Source organism: Agrilus planipennis, unplaced genomic scaffold (assembly GCF_000699045.2).
Source record: "Agrilus planipennis isolate EAB-ADULT unplaced genomic scaffold, Apla_2.0 scaffold3, whole genome shotgun sequence".
Lineage (NCBI taxonomy): Eukaryota > Metazoa > Arthropoda > Insecta > Coleoptera > Buprestidae > Agrilus > Agrilus planipennis.
The window spans coordinates 3,451,182-3,460,898 of record NW_020442460.1 but is presented as its reverse complement, the minus strand read 5'-3'; positions in this window follow the sequence as shown (position 1 = coordinate 3,460,898).

The following is a 9,717-nucleotide window of genomic DNA, read 5'->3' as shown; positions in this document are numbered from 1 at the left end:
TTTTTCTCTGAAAAGATAGTTTAATCGATTAAGATAAGTTACGAATCGATTAAATTATCAATTTTAAATTTTTAATAATTATTTTGAATTTTTTAAAAATTTCCGTGAATTTTGAGGCCTCTGTGCAATTGGGCGCGCAGAACTTTTATTCTATGAGAAATATCACAAAAAGTCATGAATACTTGTTTTTACAAAATGGCATTGTGAAAAACTTCTGTTGAAACCTTTTTTTTTATATTTTTCATATTGCGCGAGATAATCGAATTTTCAATTGTTTTTACGGATTTTCTCCCCGCCCCCTTTGCCGGGCAAATAATTTTCATTTACATATTCGTGTTCCTCACGAAATTTCAGATAAAATGACCAGTGTTTCAATTATTTTCTCCATTATAAGGTACTCTTCAGCAATTTTCCTTATTTGACTGGATCACTTGTTCAGGTGGAAGAACAGACCGTACCAAATCCATTGAGAAGAGCATGCAATTTTATTGGTAGGGATATCTATAAACTGATACGAAAACTAATAATAATAATAATAGATCTTTCGCGATTAGGACTTTCTTGATGGCGATCATAAAATTAAAACAAATCGATATGATCCCCGTAACATTTAATTTTCATGGTAAATAAAATGGTGAAACTTTAATCAGTGTATTCAGTTCATTACGCGAAATAAATTATTCCACCTACGTTTCACATTCCACACGTTCTATTCAGGCAGGTGCACCTATATCATCTGCTTACATATTTCCATTTCGTGATTTCGAGAACGATCCCGCGGGAATGTGGGTCGGATTTCGATAAACTGCAGCGAAATCGCAAGGGAGATAAGGTTTAAAATTTTCCACAAAATTGAGTTTAATAGCATTCGATGATAATTTTGTGATTGGACGAGAGTACGTAAGTCGTAAAGACGTGCTTCAACAATTCAAACCACAGAGGAAGTAGGTACATAACTATAGATACATAATCAACGATTTATTTTCATTAGACGAACAATTAATTCTCATTTATAGGCATGTAAAAGCAGTTAGAACTATAAAAATTAGACTGTTTTTATACCGTGTTTAGTCCCCTGATACTGTCACCCATTTTTCATCCAGGTAAAAACAGTGACGTCTAGTTATCATTGAAGCAATGGTACGTAACCTTGTTTTACTGATTGACTGGTTTAGTAGTACAATACTTGCCTGCCACACGGGAAGCCCAAACTTATTTTTTTCTTCTTAATTTCTCAATTGCAAATTTGTAAGGACTACGGTCAAATACATACTATCCGGATATGGTAATCTTGGTTGGGTTAGAATTAGAAATGTAAATCCTTAGAGCCCTAGGAGTCTAGTAGGACAGGTATGTATGGACTTAATTAGGATATATCATTTAACCCTGATCAGGATATCTGATTTGGGACGAACCAGAAATCATCATCATCATAAGGCCACCAGTCCTAAGACTGGTTGGACACGCACCTCCACTCTTTCCTATCCTGAGCTAATCTTCGCATTTCCCCAAAACTAAAACAACCCACATCTTTAAGTATTTCTAACCTAGGTCTACCTCTACCCCTCTTAACTTCTGTTTCTGCCTCTAGACTCTCTGACTAGACATTCATGTCTGAGAAGGTGTCCTACCAACCTATCTCGCCTATTTTTTATTGACTTCCATAGAGTCCTCCGTTCTCCTATTCTTTCTAATACCTCTTCATTTCTAACCTTTTCTACCCACCTTATCGTCATCATTCGCCTATAACACCACATTTCGAAAGCGTCTAACCTGAAATGTAACGCTTTAAAATATTTGTGCCTAATCAGGTAACCAGGGGACTATATTTATCAGAATTATTGGATCAAACCATAAGAGTTTTCATGTAGGGTATTCACATGATTGTGTCTCGGCGACCAGTAGATTTACGTCATAAACCTGATGTCGCTGTTTTTACGATAAAAGTAACCTGTCATTGAAAAAAATGATAATAGTTGGATTTACTATGCCGTGTTAATTTCCTATTTAACGGCTCATAGTTAAGTCATATTTCTATTATTTATGAAAAGACTCAAGGAAAATGGAAAATTAACACAGCATGATAAATCCAAATATTTCATTTCTCTCAATGTACTGGCAAGTTAGATACAATTATTATTACAAATGTTACAATCGTTAAAACAATTGAATCGGCTCCAACGCATGAAACTTGCATGAATAGTTGAGGAGTCTCTAGGTCTTTTAGATGTCGAAATTCTTATTAGGATGTGGCAATAAAACTCTCAAATACATAAAATTAAATATATTCAGATTGCAACTTCTGATAAATTATTCAAAATATCGCAAAACTTTCATCACATAAGTTCTACTCATACTCGATTCTCTCATCTAATATGACGCTGCCCCTTTTAAAAATTCAACCTCGCGTCGTCGGTCGATTTAAAACGAACTCATTCGTTGGATTTACTAAACGAACCAACACGTGACTGTTGTGCTTAACGAAATTACACTTGGAAATGATTTTCCCCTTTTCAAGTCGATCATCCTAATGAGAATATTACGTGAAACAGCGAAGGTCTTTACCACGCAATTACGAGTACCTCTACATCTCGCCTGAATCGTGAAGCATTAGCTATTATCTACTCTGACAAAATGTAATAATCGTTATGAAATTAACTACAGCTAACGTAACATTTTCAACACTTTCGTTTTATTGTTTTAGTCGGTTTTACAATTGGTTATTGTGTAATATGATATTGTGGCTTGACTGTAGTGGATAATCCACTTTGGCGACATTAGTTGTTAGCTATTAGTAAGTACCACTACAACACGGAAGAGAAAATTTTCTTTCACGATCACTTGCAATATTTCACCAAATTTTAGATGATCTCCTTAACTCCCAGTTACTCTAAATTATACGTAGATTTATTCCAAATTTATTCTATTATGCATATCTTTCTCTAATTCTCGTTCCTACGTTAACTTTCATTCATTGTTTACGTGTAATGAAAAAACTGTTCGTCACAAATGAGCACATTTGGCGACATCTAGTACTGAACAGAGGAGCTACGTATATCAAAGACCTTTCATTTTGTGATTTAAATTACAAACAGCTTTGTCAATTTTTAAGATAATGCAATGTATCCACAATTGGGCGATTTTCCTCTACTTTGACGTAAAAAAACTTGATTTTTACTTGTAGAAACTGACATATGTTTTACACAATCTTCACCATAAGGTCCTAAGACTGATTGGACACCCACCTCCACTCCTTCCTATCCTGATCTAATCTTTGCATTTCCCTAAAAGTAAAACATACCACATCATCTACATAAGGTCGTCAGTCCTAAGACTGCTAGGACACGCACCTCCACTCTTTCCTATCCTGAGCTAATCTTCGCATTTCCCTAAAACTTGAACATCCCACATCCTTAACTATTTGCGAACTGTAATCTAATCTAGGTCTACCTCTACCCCTCCTAACTCCCGTTTCTGCCTCTAATATTTCTCTGACTAGACCTTCATGCCTGAGAAGGTGTCCTACCAACCTATCTCGCCTATTTCGTATTGACTTCCATAAAGTCCTGTGTTCTCCTATTCTTTCTAATACCTCTTTAGTACACAATACTACATACCATTTCTAAACACTATGAATATGTTTACAAATGAAATAATGCATGAGTGACTGTGATAAACATCATGCACACAATTTTAATTCCATTCTTTATCCAATGATAAATGAAATCTGGTGAGAAGTCGCTGTCATACATTGAATCGTTAATACACGTTAACTATTTCCTGTGTCTAATATCTAATTAAATATAACATCTGTCAGATGGCAAATTGCGCGTGATTCCTCAACTAATCTTATGATGCCGTCATCTTCTCAGTAATAAAGGAAGAAGTAGTTTAATGGAGATGATTTTTCTACACAGTGATTATAAAACGGTAATCATTGATGCATACAAGTATAGGTACTAGGTACATCATGGAATTGTAACAAAGTTTTACCTCCCATCATCCTTTTGGTTGGTTATTGTATAATATTAATGGTTTCGGAATTATCTCTTCCAAATGTTTCATCGAATTTTATTGATGGCAGCTTCAGTGGTGGATTCTGATTGCTGCTAAAAAGCTTTGAAACTAAGAATTTCACGGACAACAGTAAACCGTTCTTGACAGAACAGAATTACGGCAATCTTGTGGTAGTTACATAAAATAGGAATGCTGTCTATTCTCAAAAACTTAAGTCACAAGCGTATGAAATGTCGAGGGCTTCCTAGGCACCTCATGGACGCCCCTCTGGCGACCATGTATTTTACAAAATAATAAGGTACGAGAAGCTCTATATCTCTATAAAAAGTATGATTTTTTTTAAGTACTTCTTTAATTTTTTTCAGTCTATCCTTGCGTCCCTAAACATGTGCCTAGTTTGCCTTAAGGATAATCCGCCACTGATTCAAGGTATAAATCTTTGTCACTTCTTCTAGTTTCTAGTCGACTGATCATTCAAATTACGAGTTATTGTAGATAATACAAAAATGTAGGTATTGTTCTTTGCCCTGCGATAAAACATTTGTGACCTATTTGAGTCAGTCACTTGGAACCGATACACAAATAAGCTTTCAGTAGGCGTAAATTATAGTATTAATACAGATAGGACAGTAGCGTACTAGAAAATAATTTAAAAACATGACTTACCAAAAAGAAAAAATTGACCTATTGCTTTTGTTTTATAGTTAGTTTTCACATTCACTGTCATCATGGGAATCTCTATCACTGTCACCAACATCAACAATTAGTCCTTCTGTTTATTACTTGCTCACTGATCCCTAATTTTAAATATTTAATCTACACCCCTGATAGGAATACTAAAGAAAGAGGGCTGCAATCCTTATACCTAGAACTGCCTACTTTTGCCACCACGCATCCACGCCATTTTAAAATTTCCGCCAGCTTCCAGCGTCAGGCCTGTACACTATTGTACATAACCTTAAAATTTGTACCATTCCTTACGGATTTCTTTGGCGTCCACTGTATAATTCTTGTTGCAACAGACGATTAAGCACGTAGAGATGGTTGGCATTCGTCCAGATACCGTAATTCACGACAACTACTAACAGTTGTAGTAGTGCGGTGTCGCGTCTAGGGCAGGGTGTGGGGCAACAAACCCCAGAAGTTGTTAAGGGCGCGCTAAGTCTCGACACCATTTTAACTGCTTATTTGTTCTCAAATTTATTTTTGCTTCCGCACTGCCGTACCATTTATAACATGCCGGCCCTCGTTATTTTTAGATTGCGCGACCACCATCGCAACACGACGAGGTGCAACATTTCTTCGATTTACAAATATCTATACCTTTCTGTATGATATTGTGTTGTCGCTAGAAGTTATAAATACGTGCTCTTTCCATTTTCCCTTCTTCCACTAATCGTAAACTTTACTTCGACGGCGTTTGGGTAAAAGGGTTATCGAAAGCATTTGTTATTCTTACGGTTATTTAGGCAGCTAGTTTACATTGGCTTACATTTTATAAAATACTAGCTGTTGCCTGCAACGTTGTCTGCGTGGAATTTGTTTATATCGCAAACCACCGTTTTAAACCGATAGAGGTGGTACTTTGAGGACACATTTTAGAGTGGATGATAAGATAAGAAACCTTTGAGTCTCCTGAGACTATGATTTGGGATGCGCCATGTTCGATATATCAAACTTTGAAACCTTTTTGAAGTGAAACATCTATATAGACGGAGGGTATTACGATTTTTTTTGTCACGAAAAAGCGTTACGGCCGCGTGGACGGGGTAGACGGTATATCGTAGAGCGGCGGGGGGAGAGAAAGGCAGATGGCGGCGGAGAGAGGCTGTATTAGATGGTCAGAAATCGCAGCCGAGTGGAGAGCGGTGAGTCCGCTAGAGTCCCAGCGGCGTGTGCTGTGCTCATCTGTTGTTCTCTTACCTCTGCTCTCCATGTAGTTGGGCATCATTGTCTCTATTTGCGGTCTGTGTAAAAACCTTATCATAATTTGCAGTAAATCTGTGAAAACGAAACGTGTGCGGGGACCCATAGTAGAAGTGAAACTTCAACTAACAAGTGGAAAATCGAACGGCAAGGGACAAATGGAAAAACGAATGGCAACGGATAAGTGGAAAAACGAATCGCAACAAAATTTTTACTTGAAGTTTTACGGGCAAGTTTTCAAATTGGACAAGTACATTAATAATCTGCAAGTAATATTTGAATTTGTTTCTATTTGTTTTTCCACTTGTCCGTTGAAGTTTCACTTCTATTATGTGTCCTAGCACACATCTCGTTTTCTTTTTCATCTCCTTAGAGTTTGAATTTTAAAAAATCCCTTCTTGCGTTCTGCAGGGAACGCTTCTGGAAAATTTCAATTTTTTAGGCCCGATGGTATAGACTGCGTTAATATATCTGTCGGTCGGTTTTTCCTTTTATATTTAGGTATAAATTGGTATGACAAAAAGAGAGGTTAGAAGCGCTTCAAATGTGGTATAGGCAGATGGGTAGAAAAAGTTAGAAATGAGAATGAACTAATAGGAGTAGGAAGCCAGAGTACCCTATGAAAATCAATAGAGATAGGATGCCTTTCGAGACATGAAGGGTTAGACATATTAGACGTAGAAATAGGAATTTAATGAAAAAAAAGAATATAGATAGATAATTCATAAACCTTACATCTTTTACAAAATTAAAAACTTTTATTAAACCTTGTTACTGAAAATTTGGTGTTCACGCTTTCTTGGTACGAATAAAAAACTAAGTTGATAAAATATCCTTCTTAGTAAAGTTATTATTAAAAATTTTTTTGTTATACCATGCGTCTGCGAGTTTCTTTTGATCATACTAATTAAATTAAATTATTCATTTAAGCCTGAACATAAGAAACTGTTTTCAATCCAAAATCGAATGGAGAACAAAGAAAATTCTATTTATGAACAAAATTAGGCATGCTTTGAAAATTACTCAAGGAACTAAAGTTTATCCTCAATTTAATTTTAATAAACCCATTATCCTTTAATTAGAATTAATAATCGAATGAAAATACACCCCCTCAGTTGACAACCATAACATGAGTACCTACATTAAAATTTATGAATCTATAGAACAAAATTATTCAAAACTATAATAAACAAACAAAGGAAAAATTCAAACAAAACAAATATATGACGGGTCAGCATTACGTCCAAAACATAATGAAAAATAATCATCATTTTGTGCTTTATTATTGTTAGGTACCGTTGAACTTTCAGTTCAGAATTATCAAGTTTTAAATAAGCGAAAATATCGAAAACGTATTTTTAGATTATTGTTGTATTTCGGCTGAGATTAAAGTGATTTCATTTTCTTGTATCATAGACATAAGGTCGTCAGTCCTAAGACTGGTTGGACACGCACCTCCATTCTTTCTTATCTTGAGCTAATCTTAGCATTTCCCTAAAGCTAGAACGTCCCACATCCTTAAATATTTGCGAACAGTAATCTAAATCTAGGTCTAACTCTACTCCTCTTAACTTCTGTTTCTGCCTTTAATGTTTCTGACTCGACCTTCATGCTTGAGAAGGTGTCCTACCAAATTATCTCGCCTATTTCTTATTGACTTCCATACAGTCCTCTGTTCTCCTAATCTTTCTAATACCTCTTCATTTCTAGCCTTCTCTATCCACGGTATTCTCATCATTCGCCCGTAACACGACGTGTTGAGCGCTTCTAACCTTTTCTTTTTCGCCGCGCCCACTGTCCATGTTTTGCACCCGCACAGCGCCGTGCTCCAAACATGCAGCTATAACAACCTTTTTCGAATTTCTAAATTAATCGTTCGCGAGCACAGAAGTGACTTCTACCTGCACTACTCCTTCTGTCCTGACTTATCTGGCTTCCTAGATACCTTAAAGTGGCTGACTTTTTCTAATATTTTGTCTCCTATCTTTTTTTATTCGCTCATTCCCTACTTTTTCTTCCCTTGTATACCAGTATTTTTGTTTTGCTTTTATTTATTTTCATACAATACCGCTTCCATTTTATTTAAAGCTATCTCTAACTCCTCATTGCTAAATCCTAATCTGCAAATCTAATTGTAAGCATACTAATCTTTTGCCCCTTTATTATCCATTCGTACACTTTAGAGTTACCAACTCGATATTTTAAATAGTGCAGAGATCGTTCGAATAAGTCTTAAGACTTCACTTTAATGGATACATAAATGTACAGAAAAAAGCTTATTCGTTTTGGATAGTTAAAAAATAATCAACTTATACATTATTTAATTATGCTATTAATTTAAATGCTTTAAATAATACAATCTCAAGTAGTACATACATTGTATGTGACATTCAATAAGAACAATGGCAATAAAGAAACAATAAAAGTTCGTTTTTCATAAATATTGAGAAAAAAGCAAATTATATTATATATAAGGGGGTACAGAGAAAATAATTTCTCTGGAGTCTTTGGACTCCAATTGAAAAATTGGTAACTCGTATTTTGAGAAATAGTTATTGAAATAGAAATTTCTAAAACAGCTTAATAGCACGTCTTCAAAATAAAAAAATATATGTAGTGCAGAACAAATTATGTTGCAACGTCTACAAACTAGCTGCATTCATTAATCTGAATATGGCAATTTAACCTTAAATTTCTGAATATACCATATACGTACTAAGCATCTTAATTTGTGAATAATGATGGAATACAATACCACGCCGATTAAAAACAAATTGATTGTAAATTTATGGGATTATTTTTTTTCAAATGCATGGAGTGTTTTTTACGTTCGAAATATTCAAATTATTGTTTCGAACTTTTTGTACAATTGTACCACATATATAACTCGAAGGACCATAGAAACGCCGAGTTGTAAATTTAACGAATTTATTGTACAATTTACAACTACGACCTATTCTAACTTATTATAAATTGAATTTTTATTGGTGTCTTATGAAAATAACTGATGTCTAGTTACTCTCAGCGAGTCTACAAAAGAACTATTCTATCAAACTTAAAATTTTGTACACTAGATTCCGAAATCGACAAATTATCCCTTCCAATAACGAGGTTATTGACAGTAATACCAATACACAATATACTAACCATGGGATAAATCCTCATTTGTGCTTCTGGTTTCGGAAATATTTAGTCCAATAACAATACACTAAAGGTATAATAAAATATGAAAATGTTTATGCCATAAAGTACCTGCGTCGGCATATCACAATAAGGTTCCTTAACATGGAGTATATTTATTAATTTGTAAAGGCCAATCACAATCAAGATCAATATCAAGTGAAAGATATTGTTTCCAAGGAGGAAATACAATAGTGGCAAACAAAAAATATGATAGAGTTTACGGACAAGATATTTGTAAAAATTAATATTAATACCTGTTGGAGCGCAATTCATGATGCATCGTTTGAATATTGAAAAACCAATTTTGTTATTCGCAGCTTAAACTTATAAATACGTGCCTGCAACAAGGGAACTTTATTATCATATTATGTAGGTTTTTCCTAGGCAGGTATCGTTCCTTCGCGCTGGTCATCAGATGGGTCGATGATCTTCCCATCCATAAACAATTTTGTGATTGTAGTCACGTAGGCACTAACCATAGCTTAAGGTCAAAAACACCCCACTAACATACCTCCACCCCCTATATTTTGTTGTTCTATTTAAGCATCTTTTCTATGTAATAACCTCATTACGTTCAAGCATTAAGTTCAA